Source organism: Falco cherrug, chromosome 10 (assembly GCF_023634085.1).
Source record: "Falco cherrug isolate bFalChe1 chromosome 10, bFalChe1.pri, whole genome shotgun sequence".
NCBI lineage: Eukaryota > Metazoa > Chordata > Aves > Falconiformes > Falconidae > Falco > Falco cherrug.
In genome coordinates, this window is record NC_073706.1 from 31,610,065 (window position 1) to 31,624,743 (window position 14,679).

Below are 14,679 nucleotides of genomic sequence, written 5' to 3' on the forward strand. Positions count from 1 at the left end.
AAATATCCTCAGTGGTACGTGCTTACCAGGCAGGCTGGGACTGGTTCACTCACTTCAACATAAGGAGCCAAATGAGGAAAAAATCTAAAAGATGGTGAAGTGAGGAACATGGAAACTTCTAAAGCAAAAGAAATTAATATTTCCAAAATAAGTTTTAGGCCAGACAGTAAAAAAATAATTTGATACGTACAAATCGTGTACAGAATTTTCTGCCTGGTTCAGGAAGCTTCAAGAATCTGCATAAATAGGAGATAAGCAATGGAACGAAAGGCTAAACATACAGCTTCATGAAAGGGTTGTTGTTTTAATCAATGAATAATTCACTTTGGAAAAGAGAGGCTTAGGATGCTAAGATAGTTTTTGTGTTCTATTTTTCTATAGTATTATTAACTTTACTACTAAAAAGCATAGATACTGTGTGATAGTCAAAATGAGGTCTGATTTGTGAGTACAGAATAGTTCTCAGCATCTATTATGCTTCCTAGCTTCCCTAACTTCCATAATCGTCTTCACGCAGGAACATTCCTGCTGTAAGAGAGGGTAATACAGTCTCCCTGCACTAGAGGACCATTTGTATTTGATTAGAATGTGCTACCAAGTCTGTTCTTACCCTAAGATTTGGGGATTTCATCTGAGTGATGAAATGTATGGTGGCCGTATATTTGCCGGACAAATTTCTCCTTTGTACTGTGGAGCTAAAACTGCTGTGCTGCTAGTTTTGCTTGTATTGTAATGTTGCTTCAAATATAGTCAAAGTCACTCAGAATAAAAAATGGAATTCTTTTCAATATGTTCCTGAAAACAATTATTGTTAATTAACTAACAGTTTTAAAGCTTTTCAGGAGATTCCAATGCATGTCACTGTAAAAGTGCTAAGTATTATCATGCCAGTGTTTAGTAATGATTGTAACTTCAGTAAAAAATCTTCAAACTCTTAGAAACTGATAAATTAGCTATTTTCTTGGCAGTGTTTGCAAAAAACACACTGTAAAATGACTTGTTTTTAAATTTATGTTAAACTGGTAGTAAAAATACATATGGTTACTTTTACTGCTGAAGATGTGCTGCTGTGTGTTGATCATCCTTTAGTGCATTTTGAATGATAGTTAGTCTGTGGGGACCGGTGAAGACCTCCAATTAATTATTACTGGAGAACATGAAATCATAAACAAAATTCCTTGTAATAAATTTTTAAAATGAGATTGCATGTTTTATTTACGGTACTGGTCCATTTTGGGGCTTTAAATCTATGAACGAAAACAAACATGCTTTTTATCAAACTGAAATAAAAAATATCAATAGTATTTCTTTCTTATCAAAGTAGGACACAATATATGAACTGGACTTCTAAATAACTGCAGGGAGAAAACCAAGGGAAGGAGAGAAGATTTACTTTTCTCTAATTCATGGAGAATGATTGAGAATATATATGTACACAATACATATAAACAATATGGAAAACAGCAAATGCTTCCAATCATAGTGATATTTATTAATTGTTAAGGTAGCTGATGGAATTCTTTTATAAGAAGTGTTTGTTAAAGACAAAGCTATTAACTAAGAACTCTCATAATTATCACATATATTTAGAGCAGAAGTTGGTTTTGTTTTAGTCAGAGGAGCAGCGATGCTGAGGATATGCAATAGTTTCAAATATGTTTGGAGGCAAAATCCTGCTACAAACATATGGCTAAAGGTGCTTCTTGTCCCTTAGGGATCATAGCTGAAATGACAAAACAAAGAAGGAAATATGATCGAATAATAAAATAAGAGCCGATGTTCACCCAAATCTTTCACTAGATTCAGGTATCTTTTTATTTTAAATTATTATTCTCACTCTCATTTGTCTTTTAGATCACAGATTCAATCCATCTGTCTGGAAAATGCGAAGTACACAATAGATATGCTGCAGTTTAATAGACAAATATTAATAGATGAGATTAAGGGTTTCTTTCACTGAAATGCTTGGAAATTCCATAGTCTGTTTTTTTCTTGCCATTTAAAATATTTTTCTGCCTTCCTACTAGAAACAGTATGCCTTCTTTTCCATGTTCCATCAGGACAATTTACTTCTCCCTTCACCCAGTCAAACTGGTTCACCTTCTTTGCAACTCTGACTTAACCAATTAACCTACACCTTCATAGGCAATGGGTATCTCAAAACGGTTTCTGGCTCTGGGAGTTGTGTCATGACACCATGGTATTAAAATGTGTTTTAAGCAAAAAATTATCAGATTGTGTCTACTGGAGCCGGCAGGAATTTTGGAGAGCTTAATCCAAATGTATCTACAGGTCTTGCAACCTGGAGACTCCTGGTCCAAGTGGACCTAGTACTTCTTCATCAAGTGATTATTTGGGCTCTTTTCCAAATGCCATGAATTTTTGCACTAGCCAGATAGACAGTTATGTCCATGACCTATATTGCTGCCTCTCTCTTTACTCATATAGAATTATAAAGTTGTAACATAGTGCCAGGGCAATGCTGTGTCTCAGTTGAGTTTTCTTAAAGTCTTAAGTTCCTTTCATCTCCCTGTGATACAGTTCTGTCTAATTCATACAATCCTTTCTTCCTCATTAGAAAAGGCATCATCAAATCACTTCCCAGTTTCCCATAACTTTCTTCTGGGTGCTGCCTGATTCTCACGGAGTCGTGATTACCAGTTACATATTTCAGTCTCTTAGTTCCTGGGTTACAAACCAGTAGGAGAGCACAGTGCAGAAATTAAATTTTCTTGGCTTTCCCTGATGATGGGGTAAGCATTGCTGGAACCTCCCCTATGAAATCATTACGGGTCACTGCAAATCTCTTCCCTTTTCCTCCTGCTCATGGTTTGACTTTTTGTTCCAGCAATGAGAGAGGAGTGGGCTACTTGCAACCTTATTACTATGTGGCTGCACCATGTTTGACAGTGGTCAGCTCAGTCATCCTTTTGCATATTTGTTAGACACGTGCATGTTTCTAGTCTTAAGTGATATTGTTCAGATCACAGCACCACTGGAACGTCAGTGCATGTGTCAGTAATTTTTCACAAAGTGCTATGAAAAAATGCTTGAGAAAGTGCAACAAAAATACTAATCAGAATCTGAAGAAGGACTGCCAACAAGCCAAGTTCATCGACATTCAGAACTTTAATACACAGACATTCAAATGTCTATTTAGGAAAAAAGCCAGTCACTATGGTCTTCTCTCTGGGCCTGAAAAGTAGGGCCTTTGATGTACTCACTCTCAGTTTACTCTGTGTTTTTATTAACAAAGGGATTTGTAGCATCAAATTGCTACTGCAGGAGTAAAAATATATATATACAGAGGAATAAAATAGTCCATTCAATGTGGAAAGAGGGATAGAACATATTATTAACTCCTAATAAATGCAGGAACAACATAGCCTGTGGAAAAATAGATTATGCTAATGTATCAATAAAACATACTTGCAGGTTTCCATACAGAACAATGCAGCATATGATTATCAGTCACTATTTAAGCATAGGGTTACCAGTCCCTATTTGCATGATAGTATATGGAAGGTTTTCCAAGATCTTGGGCAACACAAGATTCTTCCTAAAAGTAAATTCCATTTTGAATCAATACTAGGATTCAATGCGTGGTATAGAATAGTGGAAAGGACCCCATCTGAGAGGAACTGGTAATGAGCTCAAGCCTGAACATCATAATTAGGGTCATCTTAAATAACTTTACTTGTCTAAAGGTTACTTGTCTCGCATAAACTATTCTTCTGGACTCTTTTCATAGCTGGGTGGGGAACAGACACCTACAGAGAGGAAATATTTCCTGCTATAATAGACGTTAGGGATAAATCATGTGCTGGGCAAAACCAGACAACTGAATTAGAAAACTAATATTTTCATATCTAAAGAAATTTAAGATGGTTATAGAAGGTGTGTGTGCCCATATATTTATTTGAAAGTGACAGAAGAGAGGTTTTGGACCCTGAAGATCCTTGAAGATTTTCAAAAGCTGACTGGATGAGTCCTGAGAAATCTGATTTAGTTTTGAATTTAACCCTCCCTTGAGCAGGTGATTAGACTAGATGGCTTCCATGGGGCCATCCTAACCTAAATAATTTTAATGAATTCCGTTCTGGTACTTAATTTCTGTTCTTCCTTTGGTAATTATAAAATCTAAGCTCTAAGTAATAATACCTGCAAGCTGTCTTCTGTGCTATTGCCTTGAGAAGTTTAGAGTTACTCTATTCACAATGAATAATTGGTTTTGTTATTCTCTTGTATCATATCCCTGTGTGCAGAATTTTGAGAAAGATGTCTGTGGAAAATAACTGGGAGAGGGCCAGAAGGATTTTTTAGGGTAAACTTTGCTTGCTGAGTAATCTACTCACCTTATATTTTTAACAGCATTTCAACCAAATCTAGAAATAGGAAGCCTAATGGAAAATTTTCCAAAGATAGTTAAGTAATACCATTCTTGTGGGATAAAAGCATCTTTGTTACAAATAGAGTGTTTCTGCTTTTTCTTCATCTGTTTTTTCAATGCATACCATCTTTTATCTTTCTCCTTCCACTATTTTGAAATTACCATTGTATGTTGCTTGTGCTTTATTCAGTTTGTCATGTATTTTTGTTCTTTTTTGCTTAGCTGGTGCTTCTGTGACACCCACCTGCAACAGCTTCTGAACTTCTCTCAAGTGTCAGTTGGTGAGTAACCTTTTTTGCTATCAGGTTATTATAATCCAAGGTCCACCACTGTAGTTTCACTTTAGTGTTCCTCCCTTTCCCCAAACTTCTTCTCCTATCACATTATTATTGCAATACTTCAGCTGCTCTTCCTTTGTAGTCTAGTTTTCTTCTCTCTTTCTGATCTCTGCTTTTTTAAAATGTTTATTATTTTTAATGACTTGTAAGCATGCTACTGATGCACTGGTGGTACTAATAATATGACCTTACCAGGACTGAACCTTTCTGGTTAGCATTTTCTGATTTAGTAGTTGAAGATGAACCTTTGTGGATATAGCTGCAGCACCAATAAAACCCTACATAAACAAACATATGTGCATAAGTAAGAAATACAAGAGACACATCTGAGTTTTATTTAAGTGGTTTAGATCAGGCTGAGGAGCTGTACTGCAGTGTTAGCAACTGAAGAGGACTAAGATGGGTACAAAGCATGTGCGAGAAACCACAGTGTAAGTGGCAGCCATGTGATGGACTGGCCACCCAGGTAGTCAGTCCCTCAGACCCCTTCAATGTCACAGAGAACTGGGCAGCCGAAACCACTCATTTTTATTATCATTCTTGTGGAGGCAAGTAGCTATTCCTCACACATTTATGAAACCTCTGTGTTAGAGAAATGTGTTTTCTCCTCCACCACCCCTCAAATAGTCCATTCAAGCCTAACCCTCTAGAGTTTTGCTGGTGAGAGTGAAGATGCTGTCAAGTCCAAAGTTCAGCAGTTTTGAAAAAATGGCAGTGTAAGAAATCCACTTTCAAAGTTAAGTTTCCAATAGTTTCCAAATTTTATATTCAAAATAAATTAATGCTAAAAAGCTTTCACAACTATTTTAAAATGAATGCTTTCAGTTATGGTTTTGGATGGTGAGAGAAATAACAGGATGGAAAAAATATTCCTTTGTGGTAAACATTTGTTTTGTAAAAGTAAACAAATAAAATATTCCTGAAGTACTTAGCCATCAGCATTTGAAGGCCTGTGGCGGCATCTGAAAGACAAAAAACAAAATAATTGATTAGTGGATTTTGTTTGATCTGCTCAGGGATCAAAGGGACAAATACTGTTTGCAGGGATGAAAGGGTGGAGAACTGCTCTCCGTACTGCCTGAGTTATCTGGTTATTCATGTGCTCTTCCTGGATGTTAGAGCTGCCTGTACCTGACCCTCTGTCATCCTTGAGGAAAAAAAAGACAAAAGTAGGTATACTGTGCTGCAATTCTCAAAGGTTCCTCATTAATCAGGTGTGAAAAATGTAATTTGAAGTTTGTAAGATGGAATATCGCATCTGGGGTTTTTTTTTGGTTTGTAAGCAGTATTGATTTTAATTGTCCATGACATAATTGTGGCTCAAATTTTTTTTAAAAAAATAATTCATGTGTTTAATTTCAAGCATGGTAATGTACTGAGGACCAAAAGTACCTAAGTGCCTGTTAGTCTGATGTGTTAGTCATCCATCTAAATACTAAATGACATTGTGTGTGTTCTGCTTCAGTTCCGCTTATTCCTAAATTCTAGGCCAAAAAAGAGACGCTTAAATTTTGAAGCCTATTTATAAAGTTATAAACTACTGAAATTAAATTAATTGAAATTGAATAATTACAGCAATATTGCCCCCTTCCCACAAATGGAATGTCTAGGATTTGGTTTTAGGATATCCTAATACACCATATTGATCTACATATCCATTTTATATACTGTGTGATGATACATTTATCTCTTTTGTTGTCTGTAGATAGTACTGTTTTGTTTGATGTGTTCTTGTAGAAGGCATATTCACCAATTGATGTATTTCAAAATATTTATTTTTTTCCTTTCAAGCAACTTATGCTTCAGGTCTGAATTCCTAATTAAGTTCACAATTACATGAATACACGTACACTGCATTAGTATGAATCTGTGTACCCTGTGGTGCTTTTACCATAACTTAACTCAATTTCAATTTAATTTAGAAGTTATTGGGTTACTTTTTTCACTGGGAATACAAAAAAATTGTAATTTAAATTGATGCCCAAATATGGCTGACATTTCTTTAGCTGTTCCTCCAGAAGATAAAAATGTCTGTGAGGGCTATGTGAGGACTGGGCTCTGGAGGACAACAGTGATGATATTTTTTTTTTCCTCTGAATGAGAGAAATATAAAATCTGTATGTGAGTCCTTGTCATCGTCATCTGATTTTGTCCTGACATCCTTCCAAATATGTGGGATCCATGGTCTAAACAAGGCCAGTATGTGGATGTGGTCACTGCCAAGAGAAATTTTATGTAATTCCTAACAGGGCCTGGGAGATACTTCAAGAGAAAGACATTTACTTAAATGTTTTGGAAGATTGGGAGCACTTCCTGAATGGGCTAGGGCAGACAAGGGATGTGAGAGTCATAGTAGAAGGGAATCCCCCCACCAGTTAGTCTTTGTGTTTGAAGGCATTTCGCATCCTTGAGGTAGAGGAAGAGGTGGAGGGAAAATGAATGCTGATGTTAAGTACAAATTGTATGTGATACTTTGTTCTGGAATTTAGACTCAAACCCCCACCATCTATTTAAACTATATTATTAATTCACTATTGATAATGTTTTTTAACATTGGAATTGCATATTAAATAACAAAAGTTCACACCCATGTCTTGCAGTTGCTCACATAGAAGTTAGTGGCAATATTTAAATTGTCTTCTAAAAAGGAGTCTCGTGCCCTGAATTAGTAAGTGACTTAGGTATATCAGATACTATAAATAATAGTATACGTATCTATTTCCATGGTTTTGTCCTATGTCCCTTTGCTCAACAAAAGGATTGAAGACACAATGGATGACCAATGCAGGAAAGAATTTCAAATTTAGATTAAGCAATATTAAAAGCCACATTTCCTACAAAAGTTCCTATTTAAAAATAATCTGATTTTTTTACTGTTCTTAGCTTCCGTATCTCTTTCTCCTTTTCTACACAAAAACCAAAATATTCTTCTAAATTATTTTTCTTAATGCTATTCTTCTGACACTAGACAGAATGCTTATAGGCCCAAGTTTCATGGGTCCAAGTTTATTCTGATAGAATCTAAGCTGCAGTTTATTCTAAGCTGCAACTTATTCTCTCCAAATGTAACTTGAGACAGTTGTGTGCCACCACACAAGTCTTTGAAAGCTTTATAGTGAAGGATCAAAAAGCTTTGGGTATCTGTGAATAACAAGTCTTAAAGGTCTTCGTTTACTATATACAACAAAAAAGCTGAGTTTCCTTATTTGATTGATTTTGATTGCCAGGTGCAACTCCCCTGGTGCAACTTGATTTCCTCTTGTCCTGTTGCTTGTTATCTGGGAGAAGAGACTGACTGCCACCTGCCTGCAGCCTCCTCTCACATAGCTGTAGAGAGCAATAATGTCCCCCCTGAGTCTCCTCCTTTCCAGACTCAAGACCCCCAGTTCCCTCAGCTGCTTCCCATGAGACTTGTGCTCCAGCCCCTTCCCCAGCTCCATTGCCCGTCTCTGGACACGCTCCAGCACCTCCGTGTCCCTCCTGGAGTGAGGGCCCCAAAACTGAACCCAGGATTCAAGGTGCGGCCTCATCCATGCTAAGTACAAGGGCACCATCACTCCCCCAGCCCTGCTGGCCACACTGTTTTGGATGCAAGCCAGGATGCTGTTGGATTCCTGGGCACACTGCTGGCTCATGTTCAGCTGGCCACCAGCCAGCACCCCCAGGTCCTTTCCCACCAGGCAGCTTCCCAGCCGCTCTGCCCCAAGCCTGTAGCGCTGTGTGGGGTTGCTGTGACCCAGGTGCAGGACCTGGCACTGCTCCTGGTTGAACCTCATACCATTGGCCTCGGTCCATCAGCCCAGCCTGCTCAGACCCTCTGCAGAGCCTGCCTGCCTCCAGCAGATCAATGCTGTTCCCCAACTTGGTGTTGTCTGCAAAGGTACCGAGGGAGCACTCGATCCCCTCGCCCAGATCATCGATAAAGGCATTAAGCAGGACCGGCCCCAGCACCGAGCCCTGGGGACGCCGCTTGTGCCCGGTGCCAGCGGGGTGTAACTCCATTTACCACCACTCTTTGGGGTCGATGTCCAGCCAGCTGTTAATTTTGATGTTACCAAACTTCTACCATGTTGTAAAACCCAGGGAACTTTCATTGCTTAAGAAAAATGGGAGATGTATCTGGAGAACATTAGCAAATCACTCCTCTTTTTTTTGTTTGGTTTTTTTTTTTTTGTTGTTGTTGTTGTTGTGATAGATTGATTTTTATTTATGCATCACAGTCCAATTTCCAGGCCAAGCTTCCAGCTTTTACATCTGTAATCCTATCTTATTTTTCCTGGCAACTTATTAGTAGTGTGAAATTGTGGACACAATTTTCTGTGGGTGAAAAATGGCACCTACTAAAGAGTAGATTTGAGAATCAAGCCTCTATATGCATTGATTACTACAGAGCACAATGTGGTATAATAGGTGAGAACGAACCATGGTTATAAAGATCAAGTCTATTGTAGGTACAAAAGCCTATTGTATGTACATTAAAGAGCCTTGATTATTTAAAGGCATTTGCTCTGTTGGTTATTTTACACAGGTTATTTACACTGTTGATTAAATTGCTTGCAAAGCAGTCAGATTTCCATACACAAGTAGTCTAACAGAAATATGCAGCCAGCAATTTGCCAGTTGTCTGTTGACAAAGACAGAGAGTAAGCCACTTACTACTGTTTTTATACAATGAATCATTTTTGTAAAAATGGAGCAGTCTAATGAAAATTCAAATGTATTGCTTTTCCCGATTCGAACAGAAATCCAGGCACTTCATATACTCTGCAAATAAGCCTCATTTGCTATAGCGTATCAACTAACAAGCAATCCCAGTTCTACATGCAGATTTTAAATAAAATTCTCCAAATTTAAACAGGTAGTTTCTTTTTACTTCCGTAGGCTGATACTTTCAAAACACTTAGACATCTGTATCTAACACTGTTTAAGCTGTTTGTTCCAAAAGGTAAATGTCTGTGTATCTCAGGGTTTGAGTTACCACCTGATGTCTTCCTCATTTAAGGGGAAAACATAAAAAAATAACTGGGATAACTAGAGTCAGGAACAGTGCTTACACAGCATGTCAGTGTCTTTTTATTGCATCTTAACTGCTAGATGCCTTAGAGGGGAGCTGTGGGTAGCCTGGCTCTGCAGGAGAGGTGGAATTTCTGGTCTCAGAGAAGTTCTTAGTTGCTTTGCTCAGGGGTTCACTAGGGGTTCAGTGCTCAGCTCCCATAGTCCAGAGCAGTGCCACTGTGGAGGAAGGTGTCTCGGAGATAGCAGCAAGAGCATAAAATGACTAACCTTACAGAAGAGTTCCTGCCCCTTTGCATGCCACATTGCTTACTAGGGTACTGCATGTGAGACCCCTCCATAAGACTGAACCTTGCTAATTTTCTCTTTCACAGCACTCTAGAAATTGATGCCTTAATGCCACTACTGCCTTTGTAAATGTATAGGATCTTTTGAACATCTGGTATGCGCTGTTGTTGCAGGATGCTTTGGGATGCTTGTCTTCCCTACTCACCACTGCCACCACACCATGCCATTTCCACCTGTCTGTGTGGTGCATGTCTGGTGTGCTGCGTGTAGTGCAAACACCTGTTAGATTGCATATTTAGTTATTTAAATTATTACAAGCTGCAAATGTTTTCTAACAGGTATTTATACCTAAAATTATATTCTCTTTTTTATACTATATATTTAGGATATAGTCCAGCTCTTAGTGAAGTTAATGGAAACAGGATCGGTTCCTGATCATCAACATCTTTTTCATGTGCCAGTTAAAGGAAATATCAAAGATAATCAGATTTCAACCATATTTCTGTATTAGTGAATTGAAAAAAATATATGGTATATTAAGAAAATAAATTTAGAAAGAAGTATAGATTTCATGTTCAATTTTACCTACTTCCAAAAGAAAGAATCATCTAAAAAAAAATTGTGTGGTCAAAATTATTTTTAATTTTTTTTCTTTCCCAATGTGCTTTCTGTAATTTACTGTATATTGTGCGAAATCATTCTTTTCTCTTGTTTCACAAGCTCTCTCACAGAGCTTGAGAGAATACAAAAACTTTGAAAAGTGGTTGTAGGTTGTATGAAACGTGATTGCAAGCCCACAGAAATTGGCACAAGCATTCAGACATAGATATAACATATGAAACTGCTTTTGAATCAGTAAGGGGAATTGACTGGATTACCAATTGAATGTGCCTTTTTTAAAAAGAAGTTACATACATCCAGCAGTTCATTTTAAATATAGGGAGCTTGAGTAATCACTTTTATGACACTACTGTAGTCTTTGGCAAAATTTGCACTGAAATAAACAGAGATGTATTTTTAACCAATATATACAGTATGTGTTATATATTAAAAATACATGTTATATACAGTATATATATAGTGTGTATACATATAATATGTATTATTCATCAGAAAGATTAGCTCATTGGTAAGGTAATTTTAAGATCAATTAATAACTTGTAAGTAATAAAAGACTATCTACTGTCAAGGATACACATTTCCACTCATAAAACTGTAAGCCTCCACAAAGTGATGAAGAATGAAATACATTTGCTAAGCAATGAAGTTTCAGTTAAACACAGTATGTAAACAGAATTGCATTTCTGCCCAGCAAATCATGTGGGCATGCCAAAGTGAAGTAGATGCTCTAATATTTTGCTGAGTCAAGATCCACGTAAAGAATTACTGCCCTGGATGAATAGCAAGTTGTTTCTTGGCAAGGGTTTAATTGAGGTTCAACTATCTGCAAACTTAGAGATTTCCTTTTAAAAAGAAATTTGGTCACATTTGTTTTGTGAGAAACAATAGAGATGTGGTCTTTTGTTTTAGAAAAAAGTAATCAATAGATACCCATGTTTTTCTGAACACAATATGTACTGATTGTTTATTGCTGTTGACTATAGACTATTGGTCAAGCCAAAGTATACAGTCTTTTTTCTATTTATGTGTGTAATATATATATAAATTATATAATATACATTATATCATTATTTTCTCTGATTTCAGATATATTAGTGTAGAATACCAGGAATGACAAATGACAGCTGGAATCTTTTTACTATAACTAGAACTGTGAAAAAACACATTATGAGCTGTGTGCCTTACAGGAAGAAATGTATAGCAATAGCTGCTGCATGTGCAGAGAGGAAATGAACTTGAGCATTGTCATCAAGAGTCTGTGGTCATGTGCTCAGCTTGACCTTTCATTTTTCAGAAATAAGGATAAAGCAAATTGTGTATTCATGATTTATTACCAGGATTATTCAGAATCTACCCCTGAAAGACCATGTGGTTGGCTGACCACACTAAATCTACCCTTTAGAGATATTTGTGTACCTTGGGATTTCTACATTTTGTGGGTAATAGGTGGTAGGTGTAATTGAAAGGCTGGAAGCTGGATTACTCTGTACTCTTCTATGTATATGTGTAACCCTATTTCAGAAGGTTGCATGGTTTATGTATTACTGACTTCTAGTCCTAGAAACAGCACTACAATGGCTTAAATAGGAAAAAAAATCCTGCTTGAAAAAGTTAAAAAGAGAATTTTGGAAAATGTAAATAATCAGCCTTTATTCCTTTTTCTTAAAAAAAAAAAATCCCACAAAAGTACTCTGACTTTCAAGGTTGAATCAGGAGAGGAAAGGTTTTCTGAAATATATGTATTCTAGTAGATTTATTTTTCAATTATTCTTTTTCATTTTTAAAAGTAAGATTACTCCTGCTCATTTTTTGTTCTTGGATTTTGTAAAGCAGCAGCAAACCATACAGCACCCTGTATATTTTTGAGTGGGAAGTATTATTATTTAGATGTCTAGCTTGAGAATATTTATCACTTTACTATTGCAGTAAGATATGCATTTTCTTTCAACCCAGGGGGTGGGGGTGTGTGTGTGGGTGGGTGGGGGGGTGGGGGGTGTCTGTCTGTCTGTCTGTCTGTCTGTCTGTCTGTCTGTCTGTCTGTCTTTTAAGGAACTTTACCTGAGCTACAAGCAATAAAGATAGACAATCACAATCACAATAAGTCTGTGTCACTGTTTGCAGTAATTCGTGCACAAAAGTGAGTAGGGTGAGAGATTCTGGAATTTTACGTAGATTCATGCAGCATGTATGATTTTACAAACATCTCTAATGGTGGTGCTCTTTTATTGCACCCAAATATACAGCTGTCTTTTAACAGAATCAAGAAATAGGTACGATATCTTTGTCCATGAGATGGCAGGTCAACATGATAGTGTCTTTGATATGGAAACCATTTTAAGAGGTGCTTGCATGCATCTACAGCCAGTACAGTTTGTGGCCTTCACATTGGACTGCTACAGCTCTTTGAAGGACAGTGACACAACCATGGACCACTGAAACAACCCAGACTAAAACTAACCTATTTTGAAGGTTTATTTTTAATCCAGCTCACACCTGAGATTGATTGATCTATCTATGTGTATTGAATATATATAAGGAAGTATGTATGTGTTTGTGTGTATTTTATAATACAGGTTTGCCCTTACATGAAAAGTTCTGTGTTAGAAGATAAGCACTATCAGCTTCCAGAGAAATATTGAGAATGGCAAAGTCTTCAGCATCTCTGAAAAGATGCCTTCTAGATGCCTAGGACAGTCGTCTTGTGTGTCTAATAAAAAAATTGCTCTGAAAACTTTCTAGCAACGTTAGTGATTTTTAAGGCAATACTTTTTAGACATTCTTAACATACCACTTTTGGCTAGTAGAAACCCTCTGTGGACCATCATGAAAATTAATTCTTTTATAAACCCCCAAAACTAATATAAATCATTTGCCAGAAAAAAATGGTTTTTATGTTAACCATTTGCACTTTGCAACAGCGTAGAAATACGTATCTGAATAGTGTTGCTTTCAATGTGTCTGTTGCTTATTTTGTTTGATACTGCGATAGTGGTATTTCAGTAGAGGCTATAGAAAAAAAGCCTCATTTGTAGCTGCCTAAGAAATACTTAATTTACTTTTAAATGAAGTTCATTACTTAAGAGTTTGTATGATATAGTATTGCTGGGAGCTGGAACCTGACCCAACTTTGCCTTTTCTTTCTTCACATATTTGCTTTTATCATGTCAGTTTTACTCAAGTGACACTGAAATATGGAGATTTTTCCAGTATTTTTTTTTCCAGAAGGAGTTTATCAGTTGCAAGGCCTAGATTGTGAATGTGAGCTTTGATGTTAACAGCCCCAGTGCCTTTCTTTTTTATTTGGGGCATTAAGTTCAATTACATATTCAAAGTATCTGTTCAGTGGTTTTGCTAGAATTTTTCAATAATTAAAATAACTGAGCCTTTTTAAAGTACTGTTTTCTCAGTGTTTCAATCTTAGTAGAGATGTGACTCAGACCAGATCCTATTCTATCAATTTCACTGATTTCAAATGTCTGTATTGGTGTTCACAGGCTTGTGTTTCATGTTTCAAAAACAGTACTTTAAGAAGTTGCCTGAAAACACATCAGCCAAAAGAATGTTTACTGTCTTTTGTGCTGAATAAATTATACGCTGATAAAGAACTGCAGTTTTGAAATTCTTACTCCATGAAAAATATATGAAGTTCACCCTGATGTTTACTGACCAGTGTAATGACAAGCAAGCTATAAGTTTTCAGTGTTTCAAAGACGTTGTGCTTTATGGAAAAAACAACTGCTTCATATTTTTAGGAGATGGAAAAAACCCAAAACACTGAAATTGTTTTAACTGAACGGCCACATACAAGTCCAGATTTAAAACCTGCATTTGTGCACTAAACCTTTTAACAGGATTTTTGTGATCCATTCACAGAGTTCCCTTAACACTGTAAGATAGCTTATTTTAGAAGGAAATTTCAAAGCAGATGGAAGAGCTGTGTGAGGCTGCAGATACTCTGTTTCCACTTCAAGCTCTCCAAGCAAACTCAAAGCCTAGCCAGTTTGCCTCCAAAGTCCCCAATTGGGAAAA

General features: G+C 36.8%; 1 long non-coding RNA gene across 1 annotated transcript in view; it reads left to right on the top strand.

Annotated features, from left to right (window-relative positions):
* LOC114016823 (uncharacterized) overlaps window positions 1–14,679 on the top strand; it is a 146,359-nt gene that overhangs the window by 68,909 nt on the left and 62,771 nt on the right. The window contains exon 2 of the long non-coding RNA XR_008734271.1: window positions 4,613–4,671. This is a non-coding gene — a long non-coding RNA (uncharacterized LOC114016823). The remainder of the gene's footprint in view (window positions 1–4,612; window positions 4,672–14,679) is intronic.